The sequence below is a fragment of the Azolla caroliniana genome, unplaced genomic scaffold, assembly GCF_043228905.1.
Source record: "Azolla caroliniana isolate FFs.n. ecotype wild unplaced genomic scaffold, voAzoCaro1.0.p SCAF_17, whole genome shotgun sequence".
Lineage (NCBI taxonomy): Eukaryota > Viridiplantae > Streptophyta > Polypodiopsida > Salviniales > Salviniaceae > Azolla > Azolla caroliniana.
Genome location: NW_028230452.1, coordinates 12,009,273 through 12,030,627, shown reverse-complemented (window position 1 = coordinate 12,030,627; position 21,355 = coordinate 12,009,273).

Here is a 21,355-nt window from a genome sequence, read left to right as displayed (position 1 = left end):
TAGCCTATACACATAATCGTAATCATCTAGTCTTGCATAAAAAATATCTTCAATGTAGAATGCCCCGGTAGATACAACATTTCCCCAAGCATCTACAATATTCTGTGTTGCACACTGTTTACTAACCATGCACTTCAATATATAGAATATAAGCACCCTCTGAATTGCCTTCTTTTGCATTTACAGTGAAATTATCCCCAACATTTAAGACATCACTCAAAGTATCTCCATGCCCTTGATATGTGAAGTCAACATTCTTTTTTGTTTCTCCATCAATTGCTTCCTTATTGTTCAATGTATGCTTTGTTTAAGCAATACCTCCAATTTCCCTACACACAATGGAAGCAAAAACAAGTTAATTCTCTAACCGCAATACAATGAGCATCCAACCTAGAATAACCACGAACAACATGGAGAGATCGCAATTCAGGAATTCCTTTGCCCTCCCAGGTCTTCTCCCTATTTACTTCATCTATCTTCACTTCCCAAAATTCACGTTTGATATCTCGAACCTGTAAGGAATAAACACCAATTGCACTCGTTGACATATTAGCTCTTAAAAATTCAACTACATGTGTTGCACAATTCATCTGCACACCATCTGCCTTCAGTTGTTCATGGGTAAATGCCCGCTTTATAACAGCACCTACACCATCATGTTCACCTTTACCATGGCCAGACCCAAAACAAATTCCATCTCATCTCTTTAAAAGAATATGTTGTGCGGAAGCGTGTGCGTAAACGCAGAGTACACAATTCGAAGGAGTAAGACAATTCAGTAAAACATAGAAAACGCAGAGATGGAGATGGAGATGGAGAGACAGAGAAAAGAGAGTAGACAACAGAAAACTTAGATTCAAAAAATGACACTTTGTTCTGTACATACTTCATGCTCAGTGATTATCTACACGAGAATTCGCATCGAATTCCCTCCTTCTGTAGATAACTTGTGAATTGGTCGAAGAAGTACTCCTTCCTGCCATTGGACCGTAGGCATTTGATCTTACGCCCCGTTTCCCTTTCCGCAAGGCTCTTCACCTTCAGGAAACATGCGAAGACTTCGCTCTTCTTCTCAATCATGTATGCCCACGTGTGCCGAGTGAAGTCATCGATGAAGGTTACAAAGTAACGTTCTGTGCCGAACCCCACACATCCGAATGGATCAAATTCAGCGGACTGCGACTATGATTACGCTCATTGGGGAATGGAAGTCAGTGTTATTTTCCTGTTATGGGCATGACCATATAATATCCCGTGGTGAGAATTTACCGTAGTATTCTATACACATGGATAAGTGTGAGGGTTAAATGAGAGTGTAAAGAAAGGGAGGATTACTTTTAAATCCTCGGGATTGAGACAACCCATTAGGCCAAGTGTGAACATGGCTGGGGGCCCTGGGTATCGCTATAAATAGAGGCCTAACTACCCTCATTTCATTATCTTATTAACTACGTCGAGACTCTGTCTTGTGGTGGGTCAACTCTTGTAGCGAGTGCGCCAGCACCAGGTACGACTTGACACCACGGTGGTGGTATGGGACGCCGATCGAGGCTTGAGTTCGTCTCGATCCCTTTGCTCGGGGGTGGTCGGGTGGATCGGCACCCTTCTTTCTCTCTCTCCTTTCTTTCTATCTACCTCGATCTATCCTTATCTAATGCTTACTTTAGTACATGTCTCTAATATTTCCCATTTGACAAGCTTGGCAGACTTGGCCATTCTACCCACGAAATTTCGGCAACCTGAAAACAATGTTCTTCGTCTGCATTTCACGAAGCCGTGGGAAATTTACGTGGCCGAACCGCTTGTGCCATAGGTCGATATCCGATTCGCGTACAACGCGGTTCCGGCTTGATTAGTGTCGAGCATAAACATCCTCCCTTCACGGCGCCCTTGCGCGATTACTTTGCCTTCCTCTTCTTTGAAGCAGCCGAGATGCGTGAATCGAACCTACATTCCCTGGTCGACGATCTAACCGACCAACACTAGGTTCTTCGTTATTGTCGAGACGTGCAACACGTTCATGAGTTTCCCTTTCTGCCTGACGTGGCTGAGAGGAACTTCCCCGACATGTTCGATGGTATGCGGAGTGTCGTCTCCCGTTTCGACCACTGCTTGTGATTCCGGTTTCTCCAAGTACGAGAACCATTCCTCGTGACTCGTCATATGATTTGACGCTCCGGAATCAACATACCACACCTCGCTTGATTTCGAGGTGTTCACGGCCATAGAATTGGCCTTATGCTTCATTACGAAGGCAGGGCCCAATTTGTTTCCGGCTCGTTCAGAGCCTTCTGCGTAATGCGATCTCTAACGCCTCTCCGCGTCTCTTCAGCTCGATCCGGCTTTGTCCGAATCGGCTCGCTTTTTCCAGCACTTGCTCTCCTTGTGGCCTTTCTTGCCACAATACCAGCAATCCGGCACGGTCTTCTCTTGCCGTCTTCCGGCACCACCATAACTCCCCCTACTTGTGGAGGGTTCGGAATTGCTTCTGGCATCTCGATTATGCTGCACATTCTGCTCTTTTCAGCCACCTCCATTGCACGCCGATCCGCCTCGTCCACCACGACCACGGAGCCTATCATCCTCCATGTAGAGCATCTTGCCATCGGCGTGCACACTCGTCGACGCACGCGCGTGGTATTCTTCTACGAGCAACATAGATTGAAGCTCGAAGAACGAAGGCGTAATCTCCCTCATGCAGACTGCCGTTCGGAACGGTTCGAACTTTGATGCCAAGCCACCAGGACAAACCTGCACCATTTCATCTTCCTCGACGTTCACGTTGACGGAGGCGAGAGAGTCGCAAATTTCTTTGACCTTGGTGGTGTAATCAGCCACTGACATATCTCTTTGTCGCACATTGCCGAGCTCCTGTCTAAGCTGCAGTTTTCTGGCCGTTGTGCTGGCGGTGAAAATCCTTTTGAGATTCGCCCACGCATCCCGAATATAACTCAAAAGCTGATCGCTCACACAGGACGCAAAGCAGTACAACACTCTGCTTGCCAGTTGTTCCCAAGCCGGATAGTCCCTGTGCGTCGAGTTGGGTGCCACATCGTTTGCTCCTTCGACATAACTCCAGTAGCCATGGCTGAGCAAGTACTAGTGCATCTTGTACGACCAAGATGTGTAGTTGCTCCTGTCAAGCTTTTCAGTCGGAAGTGAGCTTCCCATAGCTCTATCCATATTAATGTCTTTTCCTTTTTCAAAAAATGAAGAACAACTTCAACTCTATTTTGTTGCAAGCTTTTCTTGTTGGCTACAGAGGACTTCAACCCTCGCGCTCGTATACCCTGTAAAAGAATACGTTATGCGGAAGCGTGTGCGTAAACGCAGAGTAGACAGTCCGGAGGAGTAAGACAGTTCGGTAAAACACAGAAAACGCAGAGATGGAGATGGAGATGGAGAGACAGAGAGAAAAGAGAGTAGACAATAGAAAACTTAGATTCAAAAAATGACACTCTATTCTATACATACTTCGTGCTTAGTGAGCACCTTCTATACAAGCCCTAACAATCGGGCTGACACAAGTACTGACAGTACTTGACTGCTCATCAATGAGCTCTACACTAACTTCAAAATATATTCCTATGTGGAATATCTTTCCAACGGCCTCGCGGTTTACGTACCGCTACGGCCACCTTATGCGTACTGTTTTACGCACCTAGTCTACACACTGGGTTATGCACCGTATTACTCACCCAATGTTGAGCTTGTCACTCAACAATCTCTAAACCTGTTATAGCAGGATACCTCCCCACAAAATAAAATGGATGTCTAGCCTTGAATTGTGACGCAACTCCGTTAGACCAAACCCAATGTTGAGTAAGCTCCAAATGTTTAGCTAATAACCATTGCCCATGTAAGTTAAAACCATGTTGGACGAACATATCATCAGAAATAAAAAAATGAATTACTTTTTTAACATCACCTGAAACTCGAAAATATGGTACGTGCACAAAAATGGTTACTTACGCTGAACACCAATGCATAGATTGAATTTCATTCTGCTGCTTGAAAGTAAAATTCTCTGCGAAATCTACTACTGAGACTACTACATCATTTGGAAAATCAGATATGCAAGTCTTAAACTCATGGGCTTGCCATGAATAAATGATGTTGTGTTTAATGAACTTTCCTAGACATACTACAAATAGAGACGCCAAATCCCTTGGTTTAAGCGACCTCCTAACTAGATCTTTTCTTTTACACACCTTTCCTTCGAAATTGGTGTCAACTGACTCAAATAACTTGACAGAGATTAATATTTCACTACTCAATTCATTTGGACACCACCTAAATCTACTAGGACCACAATCTTAACATAAACCCATGACACATTTATGAATGTGGAAGATAGCCTCAGTTTCTCTCGGACACAAAACTAAACCTAGAAGACAACTCATGAAAGAGATAACATGCTCAGATGATTTATAGTGCTCTTGTGGGCTCGATTGACAAATTAGGCACTCACAAGTGCAAACTGCATTAGTTAGGCAGGCACTATGGTGACGTAGTAGATTAACAGAATCTTTGAGAAAACCCATTTGTACATGGTAAATGCAACAACATGTGTATCGATCCTTCAAGCGTCTCACAAAGTGTGGCTTTGATATTTGGATGCATTCGCCTAAACCTAATAAATAAATCGATCTGCGTAAAAAAATGCACATACTGATTAGCTGATTAGCTACGCTCCAAACATGTTATAGCAGCAAATAAGGTATTCTGGTAGATAAATAACTATGATTGGTAGCTAATTTGCTATCTTGGCAACTAAATAGTTGCTAATAGCTAAATTAGCTGGTAATAACTAATTAGCTATTGGGAATAGTTAGTTAGCTATTCTAGTAGCTAATTAGCTATAATCATAGGCTGCTAATTAGCTATTCTAGTAGCTAAATAGCTATGATTGGTAGGTAGTTAGCTATTCTAGCAGCTAATTAGCTATAGTCATATACATCTAATTAGCTAGTTAGCTATTCTGGTAGCTAATTAGCTAGTCATACACAACTAATTACCTATTCTGGTAGCTAAATAGCTATGCTCATATTCTTAGTTAGCTAATTAGCTATTCTGGTAGCTAATTAGCTATCCTAGCAACTAATTAGCTGATACTAGATGAATTAGCTATTGTGAATAGCTAGTTAGCTATCCTGGCAGCTAATTAGCTAGTTAGCTATTCTGGTAGCAAATTAGCTAGTCATACACAACTAATTAGCTATTCTGGTAGCTAAATAGCTATGCTCATATTCTTAGGTAGCTAATTAGCTATTGTGGTAGCTAATTAGCTATAGTCAGAGGCAACTAATTAGCTATTCTGGTAGCTAATTAGCTATGAATGCTAGCTAATTTGCTAAGATTGGTAGCTAATTAGCTATTTTGGTAGCTAATTAGCTCGTAATAACTAAATTAGCTATTAGGAATAGCTAGTTAGCTATTCTAGTAGCTAATTAGCTATATTCATACATAGTTAATTAGCTATTATGGTAGCTAAATAGCTATTCTGGTAGCTAATTAGCTATACTCATAACCAGCTAATTAGCTAGTTTGGTAGCTAAATAGCTATTGTCATAGGTTGCTAATTAGCTATTGTGGTAGCTAAATAACTATGATTGGTAACTAATTAGCGATGTTTGATATTCTTAGGTAACTAATTAATTATTCTGGTAGCGAATTAGCTGGTAATAGCTAAATTAGCTATTGGTAATCGCTATTAAGATATTACTAGTAGCTAGTTAGCTATGGTCATATTCTGAGGTAGGTAATTAGCTATTATGGTAGCTAATTAACTATTATAGGTAGCTAGTTAGCTATGGTAATATTCTAAGGCAGCTAATTAGCTATTCGGGTAGCTAATTAGCTATTACTGGTAGCTAATTAGCTATTACTGGTAGCTAGTTAGCTATGGTCATATTCTGAGGTAGCTAATTAGCTATTCGGGTAGCTAATTTGCTATTACTGGTAGCTAGTTAGCTATGGTCATATTCTAAGGTAGCTAATTAGCTATTCGGGTAGCTAATTAGCTATTACTGGTAGCTAGTTAGCTATGGTCATATTCTGAGGTAGCTAATTAGCTATTCGGGTAGCTAATTAGCTATTACTGGTAGCTAGTTAGCTATGGTCATATTCTGAGGTAGCTAATTAGCTATTCTGGTATGGTCATATTCAGGGGTAGCTAATAAGCTAACTAACTAAGCTCAAAAGTCAAAACAAATGTTGAGATAAATGTGAATACCTGAGGTACATCAAGAAGATGAATGGGATGCTCCTCGTATTGAATCCTTCCAACACGTTTCCTGCATAAATCCTTCTTATTGGGTGAAATCCTACTCTCATTAGTTCAAAATATTGTGATTATATCCTTGATTTCTGATGTTATGGGTTTCATTGGCTTATATCTTGTTGTTGGCTTTAGCAGAATAGTTCCTTCACTTGAGGAAACTATCCGGTTCAATGTATTGTATACACTTTTTCTACTAACACCAATTACCTTAGATAGCACACTGATGTTAATATCGTCAACTTCACTATTAAGCAACATCATTAGACTAGAACATTTTAGGACAAGATCATCTTTTGCCCTGCTCATGGATACGAAACTATTACAGAGATTATTTACTAGTATAGATGTTATGTTTGCATTAAGACCATCATAATCAACTAACTCCTTTATCGATGGATCATTTAATATTCCATAAAGTACTACCTTCTTGTCTTCATTGCTTATGTGCTTGGTTTGAACATTGAAATAGTCTACAACCTTTCTCTCTATGATAGTAGCCTCATTACTTCCATTCTCAGTGATATTTAGACCTATATCGCAACCAATACTATCTTTACCATTAGTGAGTGTGGCTTTCGTATCCTTCAACAATTGACAATGTTTTCTTTTTTTTTCTGCCTAATACTTTCGTATCGCTTTTTGTGTCCTGATAGCGTCATCCCTATCCCGATGATAACTGAGTGTACATAATTCTAAACACCCTTCTCAACACCCTCCTTTCCCTTCCATTTGGCTTGACATATTTAGACCCTAATTTTCCCGAAAAAAAGACACGTATTTAAGATGGCTATGGGCAACAACAATATAAAAAATATTCCGCAATACACAAGATTATACACAACAATACGCAAAATAATTAATAGACAGAATAGTTCTTGCAATCCAAGACCGAACAATGGCGGTAATCCAGGGCTGAATAATGGCGGCAACTGAGTGTAGAATGCAGTAGTGAAGGTGTGAACTTCGTCTGATTGAACAGTTATGGCAATCCAGGACCGAACAATGGCGGAAACTGAGTGTAGAATGATGGCAATCCAGGAGTGAATTCCGTCGGATCAAATAGTGGCAGATGATGCTTGGAACGCATAGTGATGACAACTGAGAGTAGAATGGTAGTAGTGGAGAAGGAGTGAACTCCCTCGGATCGAAAAGTGGCAGCAATACACGACCGAACAATAGCGGCAACTAAGTGTAGAATGATGGCAATGGATGAGTGAACACCGTCAAATCGAAAAGTGGCAGCAATCCAGGATTGAACAATAGCGGCAACTGAGTGTAGAATGATGGCAATGGAGGGGTGAACTCCGACAGATCGAATAGTGGCAGATGATGCTTGGAACGCACTGTGACGGAAACTAAGAGTAAAACGGCGGTAGTGGACAAGGAGTGAACTCCCTCGGATCCAAAAGTAGCAGCAATACACGACCGAAAAGTAGCGGCAACTCAGTGTAGAATGATGGCAATGGATGGGTGAACTCCATCAAATTGAAAAATGGCAGCATTCCAGGACCGAACAGTAGCGGCAACTAAGTGTAGAATGATGACAATGAAGGAGTGAACTCCATCAGATCGAACAATGGCAGATGATGCTTGGAACACACAGTGACGACAACTGAGAGTAGAATAGCGGCAGTGGAGAAGTAGTTAACTCCGTTGGATCGAAAAGTGGCAGCAATATACGACCTTCACAGTAGCGGCAACTGAGTGTAGAGTGGCGGCAATGGAGGAGTGAACTTGGCAGATGATGTTGGGACTGAACAGTGGTGGCAACTGAGTGTAGAATGGTAGCAATGGAGGAGTGAACTCCATTGGATCAAACAGTGGCAGATGATACTTGGACCGCACATTGGTGGCAACTGAGTGTAGAGTGGCGGCAATGGAGGAGTGAACTTGGCAGATGATGTTGGGACTGAACAGTGGTGGCAACTGAGTGTAGAATGGTAGCAATGGAGGAGTGAACTCCATTGGATCAAACAGTGGCAGATGATACTTGGACCGCACATTGGTGGTAACTGAGTGTAGAATGGTGGCAATGGAGGAGTGGACTCAATAGGTTTTAGCAACAATGGTAGTAATCTAAGCCAAAATACTCAACTAGAGATGGCCCACATGATGTGGCAAAGGATCATGCATAATGGACCTAAGGATTCAGTTTATAATCTATGGCGCACATTTATTGTGCACATATCAATTTATGTTGCACATTTATATAATTAAAACTCTCTACTATTTTCAATGGTAGCTTTTTGCATAGCTAATTTATCAACGGTAGTTTTTTGCAAAAATGACTATTTATCAATGGTAGCTTTTTGCATAGTTAATTAGCTATGTCAAGGACATAGCTAATTATTTCCATTCACATGCTTTCACCCAGAACCGGATCGGTGTCCGGATAGATTAGTATCCAGAACCTAGAGCCGGACTGGAGAACCAGATCGTACTCTGGAATAGCGAGAATTGGTAGGCTGTTGGAGACCTACGGTGTGAGCCTAGTATGTAGGCATATTTCTTGGAGTTAGTGTCAGTTGCTTGTATGAGCATTGAAGTACATGTCAATACTTCTGTTACTCCTTTAAGGACTTGTATAAAAAGTGTTCTATAGGATATTTGTAGATAGAGTGTTTTTATTTTTCAATTCAGTTTATGCTATATTACCCTCTCTCTATCTCTCTCGTGTATTCAAGCGCTCCATTAAATCTTCGTTTTGTGTTTTGCTGTTATCCGGACTAGCTGGTTTTTGTTGGGAGACAGGTCCCTCCAGATGGGAAGGGAGAAGAATAGTGTAGATGAGCGAACTCGGCCGCGGCTGATAGGCCGAGGCCGAAACCGGATGAGGAGTACCCGGCTACGGAGAGCCGGATGGTGCAGACCCGGTGAGGAGTGCTCACCGGATGGAGAGACATATTCGTATATATATTTCTGAGAGTCCATCGAGGCTATATTTGTAAATAGCCGAAAAGTCATATTAGTATAAACATGACTTAGGGCAAACTTATTGGGTTATGTAGGAGTCGTTGTTATTCTTGTGTACAGGCATAAGAGAGAGAGAGGAAGAGGTCATTGCCTTTGTTGTAACCGCCGCCTGTGGCGAAGATAGGAAGCTTGAGATTGTTGCCTCGGTGCTTTACTGTTGTATACTGTAACATAGTGATAGTTTGCAGCCTGTGGGCTGCGGTGGTTTTTCCCTAGTTTGGGTTTTCCCTAGCTCAGTTGTGGCCGAGCGTTGCGCATAGTGGACGTAGAGTTCTTGTCAAGTGGTATCAGAGCGAAACGACACAAAAAATGGAGGAATCATTGGGCGGCATGTTCAAGCTCACCGGCTCCAACTATTCAGTGTGGAAGTCGAAGATGAGGGATATGCTCGTGGTTAAAGATCTTTGGCTGCCGATTCAGTTTGGGGACAAGAGACCGGACAAAATCGATGCCACGATATGGGAGGTGATGCACATGAAGACAACAACGTACATACGGTGCTTCATCGACATGAGCCTATACAACAACTTCAATGAAGAGAGCAAGGCTCATGAGCTCTGGGAGAAGATCGGCATTATGTTTCAAGACAAAAGTGTTGTTAATCAGGTTTCGGTATTCCGGAAGCTAGTAAGACTCCGGTACCAAGATGGCTCCAGCATGGCGGAGCACATGAATGCCTTCCAAGGGCTGATTCACCAGGCAACATCATTGGAAGTACCTCTCGCCAATGAGGTACTAGCACTACTCCTGCTCGGTTCCCTCCCGGATAGCTGGGAGACATTGGTTGTCACTTTGGGCAACACCGGGCCGGAAGGGAAACGGTTATCCCTAGCAAGAGTGAAGTCGAGCTTGCTAGATGAGGAGGCACATCGGAAAGATAAGGATACTAGCTCCGACTCCAAAGCGCTCCTTGTCGAATCGGAACGCGGAAGACATAGAAACCGTAGTCCCAAAAACTGGGAAAAGTAGGGTACACGGTCAAAGTCAAGGGGGAGACCTACTTGCTTCTATTGCGGCAAGCCGGGACACTTCCAGAAGAACTGTCGGCATTTCCGAAAGGACAAGGAAACTGACGGTACCGATTCGAAGCGGATACCGGACCGGAAGGGAACGACGGCAATCGCGGCAAGTGAAGAAGAGTTGATGCTCATCACCGAGGAGAGTGAGATAAACCTTGCAGGCGACAAGATGACCTGGGTGGTAGACTCCGGAGCGTCGTTCCACCTTACCCCGGACCGGAAATGCTTCTCATTCTACTCAGCCGGTGATCACGGCTGTGTCCGAAAGGGGAATGAAGGTACATGCCGAATTGTCGGCATAGGAGACATGTGGCTGAAGGATGTCCGACACGTTCCAGAGGTTCGTCTGAACCTGATATCAGCCGGTCGGCTAGATGATGAAGGCTACATGGGTAGCATCTGGAACGGTGTTATGAAGTTCAGCAAGGGGAGCCTGATTGTGGCTCGGGCCCAGAAGGTCAACACTCTGTACCTGATGAATGCCCGGTTATGTCTGGAGGAAGTGAACGTGGCATCTGACACTGCCGGTGAGCTGTGGCACAAGAGGCTGTGTCATATGAGCGAGAAGGGGATGAAGAGGCTTACAGACGACATCCTCATTCCAGTGAAGAACGTGCACTTGGAGAAGTGCATTGATTGTCTGGCCAATAAGCAAAACCGGACCTCCTTCCGACCAAGGCCACCGATGAGACGTAATGCACCACTGGAGTTGGTGCATACAGATGTGTGTCAAGTAGACACGAAGTCACATGCCGGAGCGTAGTACTTCGTGACGTTCATAGATGACCAGAGCCGGAAGCTGTGGGCCAAACTGTTGAAGACGAAGGATTAGGTGCTATCAGTCTTCAAAGAGCTCCACGCGAGAGTGGAAAGAGAAACCGGCCGGAAGCTGAAGGCGGTTCGAGCAGATAACGGAGGAGAATACCGGGGGCAGTTCGAGGAGTACTACCGCTCGAAGGGAATCCGGCTCGAATTTACCATGCCGAAGATGCCGGAACTAAACGGACTGGCCGAGAGGATGAACCGGACCATAATGGAGAGGGTCCGGAGTATGCTAGCACATGCAAAACTACCCAAGAAGTTTTGGGCTGAGGCATTGTCGACGTCGACATATGTGATAAACAGATCACCCTCAGTGCCCTTGGATGGAGACACGCCACAGAGAGTATGGACCGGTAAGGAAGTATCCTACCGGCATCTAAAGGTGTTCGGGTGTCTCGTGTACGTGCATGTAGCTAAGGACCAGAGAGGAAAGTTAGATCCATGGACCCGGCCATGCATATTCCTCGGTTACGGTGACGATGAGTTCGGCTACCGAGTGTGGGACCTGGTCGACAAGAAGGTATTCCGGAGTCGAGATATTATCTTCATGGAGGACAAGACGCTCGTCGACTGGGAGTCGGAGAAGAAGATAATGAACTCCGAGTCGACCGGTAAGGATCGACTCTACGATGAGCAGACCCAACCGGCAAGAGACCGGTTAGCACTCGAGGGACCAGCCGGTTACAATGAGGATACCGAACAGGCTGAAGAAGAAGTAGAGGAAGCTGAAACCAGAACCGGCCAAGACCCCGAATCGGATTTGGATGAAGAGCAAATGGAGGAGCCGGTTACCGAAGCCTGAAGACGGAGATATCCTCTCAGAGAGAGAAGGGCACCCCGAAGATTTCCGGATGCAGAGCATGTTCTGCTGACCGATGAGGGGGAGCCGGAAAGCTTCGAAGAAGCGAAGGATGACACCCATAGCCGCAAATGGTTAAGTGCCATGCACGATGAGATGGATTCCCTGCATGAGAAGCATACGTACGAATTGGTGGAGTTGCCAAAAGGAAAGCGGGCACTCTGAAACAAGTGGGTGTACAAGTTGAAATCGGGAGATGCCGGCAACCCCCCTAGATACAAAGCCAGGATTGTGGTGAAGGGGTTCCAGCAGAAAAAGGGCGTGGACTTTGACGAGATATTTGCCCCGGTAGTAAAGATGACCTCCATCCAGACGGTGCTGAGTATAGCAGCAAGCATGAACCTCGAGGTAGAGCAGTTGGACGTGAAGACAACATTCCTTCACGGCGACCTCGAAGAGGAGATCTACATGCAGCAACCGGAAGGATTCGTGGAGAAAGGGAAGGAGCACTTGGTTTGCAGGTTGAAGAAGAGCCTCTACGGGTTGAAGCAGGCCCCCCGGCAATGGTACCGGAAGTTCGACTCCTTCATGGCCGATCAAGGGTACCACAAGACGCAGGCCGATCACTGCGTGTTTGTGAAGAAGTTCGAAGGAGGCGACTTCCTGATACTCCTTCTGTACGTGGATGACATGTTGATCGTCGGACGGGACCAAGTCAAAATACGGATGCTGAAGAAGGCTCTCAACCGGACCTTCTCAATGAAAGACTTGGGTCCGGCAAGACAGATGCTGGGGATGCATATTATTCGAAACCGGTCAATGAAGCAATTATGGCTGTCACAGGAGAAGTACGTGACAAAGGTGCTTCACCGGTTCAACATGTCAATTGCGAAATCGGTCCGATCGACACTTCCGGCAAACTGCAGGTTATCCGTTAAGCAAAGCCCGAAGACGAAAGCAGAGAAGGCGGATATGATGAAAATTCCATATGCCTCTGCCGTCGGGAGCTTAATGTACGCAATGGTGTGTACCCGACCGGATATAGGATACGCACTCGGAGTGGTGAGCCGGTTTATGAGCAATCCTGACAAGGAGCACTGGAACGCAGTCAAATGGATACTCCGGTACTTGAAGGGCACTTCAAATATGTGTCTCTGATTCGGATCCGGAAAACCTCAACTTGACGGTTTTACCGATTCGGACATGTTGGCTGATGTGGATACCAGCCGGTCTACATATGGGTATGTAATGACATATGCAGGGGGAGCTATTTCGTGGCAGTCGAGGCTGTAGAAGACGGTTGCGTTGTCAACCACGGAGGCGGAGTACATGGCGGCTGTGGAAGCTGGCAACGAAATATTATGGATGAAGGACTTCATCGGAGAGCTCGGTATCCGGCAAGATGATTATCGGCTCTATTGTGACAGTCAAAGTGCCATCCACCTTGCTAAGAATGCGGCCTACCATTCCCGGACGAAGCATATCCAGCGAAGGTATCACTGGATCCGGGAAAGAGTAGATGACTAGGAGTTCGCGCTGATGAAGATCCACACGGCCGAGAACGGGTCAGATATGCTGACCAAAGTGTTGATACCCGACAAGCTGGATGCATGCCGGAAGCGGATCAGACTAGTAAGACACCCCATGCCGGAGTGAAGGGGGAGATTGTTGGGAGACAGGTCCCTCCGGATGGGAAGGGAGAAGAACAGTGTTGATGAGTGAACTCGGCCGAGGCCGAAACTGGATGAGGAGTACCCGGCTACGGAGAGCCGGATGGTGCAGACCCGGTGAGAACCGGATGAGGAGTCCCGGCTACGGAGAGCCGGATGGTGCAGACCCAGTGAGAACCGGATGAGGCGTAGCCGGCTACGGAGAGCCGGATGGTGCAGACCCGGTGAGAACCGGATGACGAGTACACGGCTAGGGAGAGTCGGATGGTGCAGACCCGTTGAGAACCGGATGAGGAGTAGCCGGCGACGGAGAGCCGGATGGTGCAGACCCGGTGAGAACTGGATGAGGAGTACCCGGCTACGGAGAGCTGGATGGTGCAGACCCGGTGAGAACCGCATGAGGAGTACCCGGCTACGGAGAGCCGGATGTTGCAGACCCGGTGAGAACCGGATGAGGAGTACCCGGCTTCTGAGAGCCGGATGGTGCAGACCTGGTGAGAACCGGATGAGGAGTACCCGGCTACGGAGAGCCGGATGGTGCAGACCCGGTGAGGAGTGCTCACCGGATGGAGAGACATTCGTAAATATGTTTCTGAGAGTCCATCGAGGCTATATTTGTAAATAGCCGAAAAGTCATATTAGTATAAATATGACTTAGGGCAAACTTATTGGGTTATGTAGGACTCGTTGTTATTCTTGTGTACAGGCATAAGAGAGAGAGAGGAAGAGGTTGTTGCCTTCGTTGTAACCGCTGCCTGTGGCGAAGATAGGAAGCTCGAGGTTGTTGCCTTGGTGCTTTACTGTTGTATATTGTAACATAGTGATAGTTTGCAGCCTGTGGGCTGCCGTGGTTTTTCCCTAGTTTGGGTTTTCCACGTAAACATCCTGTGTACTTTTCTCTTCCATTGTCGTGCATTTATTTCTCGTTTTCTGTGTATGATTCTAAGATCGGTTGTGGCCGAGCGTTGCGCATAGTGGACGTAGAGTTCTTGTCAGTTTTGTCCTAGGTTCCGCACAATATCTTTTACACAACAGTCGAGGACTTTCGGTTTTGTCATAATCAAGGCGAACTATTTTAATATTGGAATTGGTGGTTTTGTTATATTTGTTGCATATTTTGGCATTTGGGTGTTTCCAAATAATGGCGTACATCTCTTTAGTGAACCTTTCACCAAGACAAATAGTGATGTGGTGCAATTCGTGCGTCAGTTGAAGATTTGGGATCTACAAGTTCGGAAGAGTGATGTTGATGTAGTGATAATGGTAAGCCTTTTGTTGGATGGTCCTACTTTAGATTGGTATGTAAGGTCGGTGCCAATAAAGTTGAAGAATGATTGGGCACGTTTGCAACAAGCATTGTTAACCCAATTTCAAAAGACCGAGACTCCATAAGCTATTTGGAAGGATATTGTCATGATAACAGTCACATCATGCATCGAAAGGATCATGACACTCACATTATGACTCGAAAGGATTTGAACCCACGACCTTGTTGTACACATGTCAAATCCTTAACCATTGTATTAATATTCTTATATGTATAGTCTCTAGAATATGAAATCTAATATCATAGGAATATTCTATATTACTCTACATTCTAGAATGACCTAGAATATTCTAGAGTGTTCTATACCACTAGAACCTTCTAGAATACTCTAGAGATCTTCTAGATTACTCTACATTCTAGGGTAACCTAGAATATTCTAGAGAGTTCTCTATTACTTATAAATAGGGATCTACCACCCATCCCAAACCTAAATTGGTTCAAACTGTCAAGACTGAGAGAGAGAAAGAGAGAGAAAAAGAGATAGAGAGATAATTGAAAGAGAATTATTATATTGAAGCGTAAAATGGATTACAAAGAGTAGGCTACAAAATCCTCGTAATGACTATTGTCAGTTCTATTGGCATGATGGTTTTCTATTTCGACAAAATTTATTGTATGTTCCTGATGGTCCCCCACGGCTACAAGTTTTGCAACATTGCCATGACTCACCAATGGCTGGTCATTTTGGAGTTCACAAGACTCTAGAATTAATTTCTCGACGCTATTGGTGGCCTCGCCTTCGTCATTTTGTTGAGGAGTATGTTCGGAGTTGTGATATATGTTGTCGATCAAAGAATCCTCGTCACCGACCCTATGGCTTACTACAACCACTTCCCATTCCGAAAACACCTTGGAAGTCTATATCCTTGGACTTCATTACTAATCTCCCAGTTTCAAAAGGTTTTGATGCAATTCTCACAGTGGTTGATCGATTTACCAAAATGGCACATTTCTTGCCATGTACAAAGTCGATTACTAGTCAAGAGACGGCTGATCTCGTTATGCGGGAGGTATTTAAGCATCATGGTCTGCCAGATGATATTATTAGTGATCGTGGTCCACAATTCATCTCAAAGTTTTGGAAGCACCTGTTCAAACTTCTCCACATTTCAGTTAAGCTTTCTTCGGGCTATCATCCTGAAACAAATGGCCAAACAGAGCGTACCAACCAGACATTGGAACAATATCTTCGTTGTTTCATCAACTATCAACAAGATGATTGGGTTGCATTTTTGCACTTGGCGGAATTCGCTTACAACAACTCAGCCCATTCTTCTACAGGATATTCCCCATTTTTCGCAAATACGGGCTGTCATCCTCGATGGACGATGAATGCGCATCCAGAAGTTCCTACCAACCCTGCTGCCGAGGATCGTCTTAGTCGCCTCCAAGAAATTCAAGCTAACATTCTCCACAATTTGCACGATGCTCAATTTACACACAAGAGGCTTGCCGATCGTCATCGTCTAGACTCCTCAAAAAAGTTCCGCATTGGGGATCATGTATGGCTTCTCCAACACAACATCAAGACCACTCGACCTTGCAGTAAATTGGATTACCAACGTTTTGGCCCTTACATGATCACTAGTAAGATAAGTGATGTTGCATTTCGTCTTGACCTCCCTCCGCACATGCATCTTCATCCGGTGTTTCATGTATCCCTTTTGGAACCTTATACTACAAGTTCAATTCTGGGCCGTCTTACGACACCCCCACCACCTGTCGAGTTCTTGGACGGGCCTGAATTTGAAGTTGCTGCCATTCTCGATTCTAAAATCGTGCGCAACAAGTTGTATTACTTGGTCGATTGGCTAGGCTATACCCCCAATGATCGAACTTGGGAACCTGCCACAAATCTTTCCAATGCATTTCATCGCCAATATCCTTGTAAACCAGGTCCTAATACAAACCCTACGACCCGTGAGACGTGTCGTCGAAGAAGGGGGATAGTGTCATGATAACAGTCACATCATGCATCGAAAGGATCATGACACTCACATTATGACTCGAAAGGATTTGAACCCACGACCTTGTTGTACACATGTCAAATCCTTAACCATTGTATTAATATTCTTATATGTATAGTCTCTAGAATATGAAATCTAATATCATAGGAATATTCTATATTACTCTACATTCTAGAATGACCTAGAATATTCTAGAGTGTTCTATACCACTAGAACCTTCTAGAATACTCTAGAGATCTTCTAGATTACTCTACATTCTAGGATAACCTAGAATATTCTAGAGAGTTCTCTATTACTTATAAATAGGGATCTACCACCCATCCCAAACCTAAATTGGTTCAACGCCATTTTGTAGCCTACTCTTTGTAATCCATTTTACGCTTCAATATAATAATTCTCTTTCAATTATCTCTCTATCTCTTTTTCTCTCTCTTTCTCTCTCTCAGTCTTGACAGATATTAGAAGGGTAAGGCAAGGGTATGAAGAGGATATTAGGAATTTTATTAGGAGGTTTGAAGATTTATATAGGATATTGGAGAGATAAGGAAATGATCAAGTTTCGCCCGATTTTATGAAGCATGACCAATTTATTGTAGCCTTGCATGAGGATATTAAATAGAAGGTAGATAATAAGGAACCTGAATCTTTTGAAAGGGAAAAAGAGGTGACAATAAGGAAATAGAGAAAGAGGATGAGAAAGCTTCAGAGGGACATGAGAGAAGATGATGAAGCTATTGAAGGTGTGACACCATATGTTCACATGGTACATGAGAAAAGTCCTGATGTGTCTTCATGGCGAGAGTCTTCTACAAGTGGGGCCATGGATCTTGCACAACAAGTGGCAAAGATGACTGATGAAGTAAGTAAGATGTGTATCAACCAAGCTGAACTTACAAGATCTATGCAAATTTCTCAAAAAAAGAAAGATATTGGGAGGCAAAATCCCAATGTGCAATGTTATAATTGTTTTGAACGAGGGCTTATTTCACCAAATTGTCCACATCATAAGAGAGAAGGAGGAGGTATTTCTCCCGATTCCAAGAAGAGAAGAAGAGCAAAGGTCACAAAATCAAGTAGATTCTCATGGTATTAATTTGGTTGAGTTTAAGAAGAATGATAATGTAAATGATGCCTTAAATACAACATGTGGGAAGGTCATGCTAGATGGGGATTCATATGATGTTTTAGTAGGAATGAGAGCTCGTGTAGAGGAGCACGAGGAAGGCTCAAGAACGAGAGCTAGGTTGCATAATAAGGTGAAACATGGAGCAATACCACAAGAGGGAGAACCTAGTAATCATAGGGATAAGCAAGGAAAGAAACTTCAAGAATCAAACAATAGGATAGCTATCAAGGATTATCCATTAGGTTTAAATCAAGAATCATATTCATTGTTGAAAGGCTTGAAAGAAAGGAAAGTGGATATGACCTTTGCCCAAGAATTATGAACTAGTTCCTAAGGTACGTAGAGAATGGAGGAAGGTGGTGAGTATTTCTAAGAAGGGTAGAAGGGCAACTACTACTATAGGTAGAGTAGATACTCAAGACATCCCTCGAATATGTTACAATCATGAAAAAGGCTCGAATATGTTACTATAGGCTGAGTAAGCTAGACTTGGATCGGTATCCGGAACAAAGAACCAGATAGGTATCTGGATATATCGGTATATGGAACCTAGAGCCGGATCAGACAACCGGATTGTACTCTGGAATAGTGAGAACCGGTAGGCCGTTGGAGCCTACGATCTGAACCTAGTACGTAGGCATATTCATTGGAGTTAGTGTCAGCCGCTCGTATGAGCATTGAAGTACATGTCAGTACTTTTGTTAGTCCTTTTAAGGACTTGTTTAAAAATTGTTCTGTAGGACGTTTGTAAAAACTGTGTGTTATTGTTTTTGAATTAAGTTGATGTTATTCTGCTCTCTCTATCTCTCCCTTGTACTATGTATTCTTAAGCTACCATTAAACCCTGATTTCTGTCTTACTGCTAGTATCCGGTTGAGCAGATTTAAGTAAGCTTCCACAGATTTACATGGTATGAGAGCGCAAGGGTTGGGAATCCTTTGTTGCCAACGAGTGACGCTCACAGACAAACCCTAACACCCGGTAAAGAATAGAAAGGAAGATATGAACAAAAGCATGACGAGCTCGCTTCCAACAAAAAAGCCCGACAAGAGCAACTATGTTTCCTTGTCGTACAAAATGCATCATTACCTATTGGGGCACGGATACTGAAGCTAAGTGGGAGGTGAAAATGAAGCAATGCCGGATTCGCCACACAAGAACTTCCCGGTATGGGAGCAAGGAGCGAGAAGAGTATTGTATACCTCGCATCCTGTCTGCACAACCAGATGCTTAGCTATATCAGAGACTGAAGGAGGCCTGGGAAAATATCTGGAAGATTTTCACCGCAAGTACCATGACTCGGAAGTTGCAGCTCCGGCAAGAGCTCAACAGTATCTAGCAACCGACTACACTACCAAGATCAAGGAGATCTACGATGCGCTCGGGTTCATCAACGTGACAGTGATAGTGGACGAAGACGAGATGGTCCAAATCTGCCTCGGTGGTTTAACACACCGGTACGGGCCAATCGGGACGACAATTCGCACCCATGAGAAGTCACCGTCCTTCTTCGACTTGCAATCGAGGCTCATGGTTGAAGAAAACTACGCAAGTGGGTCAAGGGCCACTCAATCGAATAGCCGGATGTTGTACACAGATGCAAATCAGCCCCGTGGGCATGAAGGACAAGGTGGGTCGGCACGCAATAGCAACAACCGGCAAGAGCAGAATCGGAGGCACAAAGATAGTGCCGACAACAATTTTGGACCCTTCAAAAGCAGGGGGAGTCAAAGCGGTGCCGAAAACCAATAAAAGATCAAAACAGAATGTTGGTACTATGGCTGGAAGGGCCATAGAGAAAGATAGTGTTGAAAGAAGTGAGCCGATTCGGATAATTCCGGATTCGGTAAGGCCAGACAAGGGAATTGGCAAAGCTCGCACTACGTTGAAGGATCGAAAGGATCCGAGACCCGAAATACCAGAAAAGGGCCAACCTTTTGTTGACCGGCAAAGACTTACAAGCCGAATAAAGACCAGAATGGGAAAGGGATATTTATTTTAGAACTATCTATAATTATTATATTTTGAGAAGCGAATGGACGGACCGGATTTAGTATGCCGATCCGGATCCGGACCGGTTCGTAGCCGGTTGCCGGTTGGCACCGGTTCGTACCCAGAGCCGGTGACCTATAAAAGGACCCGGTTAGATTGTAATGAGTTAACGGTTTATTAATGAAAGTGTTGTTGTTCTATATCTTGTTTAATCTTCGAAGCTTTAGTTAATTACCGTTCTGTGCTTAATAGAATCTATCTTACGCGTGTATTGACATCATTAACCACACCGGCTAATAGCCGGTTAGGAATACGTTTGTATCACGGTCTATGACTACCCCACATGCACCACCCTTTGGTGAAGTTTCCTAGAGGGACACCCTGTGTTAGGGCTAGTCCTGCCCCAAGGAGTAACATAATTTTTGGCGACCACGATTCCTGCTCAAGTGTAGTGAACAGTGGGGGCATGGAAGACTAGACCAACAAACGACCCAGCAACGGAGCGAGTGCGATGACTCGCCGAACGATTGCGGAAGCGCGAAGCGTACCACCAGGTGGCGGAAGAAATCTGCTCGGATTGATCCTTTTCAAAGGTGATCCGGCGAGTGGTCGTGGAGTCCCTCTGTGTGCAGTAAAAATCCCATCCAAACAAAGGAAACAGTTTAAGTAGTCTGAGAGAAGCAGGATCCATCCTTCAGGCATTAGCAGCGGGAGAAGGTGATTCAGAACCATTTTCGGCGTTTGAATCGGATTTAGACGGCGAGTACAATGCACATTCGAATTACCACAGCAGTCATGACACCCCAGACGGACCAGAGGACGAGTATTCGACTAATATACCGACACCGAAACCGGCGATAACAGAACTGGAAGCTTCAGGAAGGCACGAGGGAGATCAACCTCTGACACTGCCACGCGGGCCTCCAAAGGAGGAAGAGGGAAGACCTTCAACACCAGAAAAAGAGGAGGAAAGGCCTCCGAAACCGCCTCCGAAAAAAGAGGAGGAAAAACCTCCGACACCGCCTCCAATAGAAGAGGGGGAGAGACCTCTGTCACTACTAGCTCGAGTTCCGACACCGCGGAAGCCCATGTGTATGCATTTCTACAAACATGGGAAGCAAACCATGTGTCGCAACGCTTAAACGCCACCGAAGCAGAACGATCGAAGATCATAGAGTTCGGCATGACTTTGGAAGGACCAGCCACGCAATGGTGCTTGACGCACCTTCCCGGCACCATCACTACGTTTGAGGACTTGAAAACCAGATTTTTACAATTCTTCAACAAGGAGGTGGATCAACGAGAGATGGTCGGCCTATTCTACACTATACGGCAGGAACCTACAGAAACCATTCAACAATTCGTAATCCGGTTTCA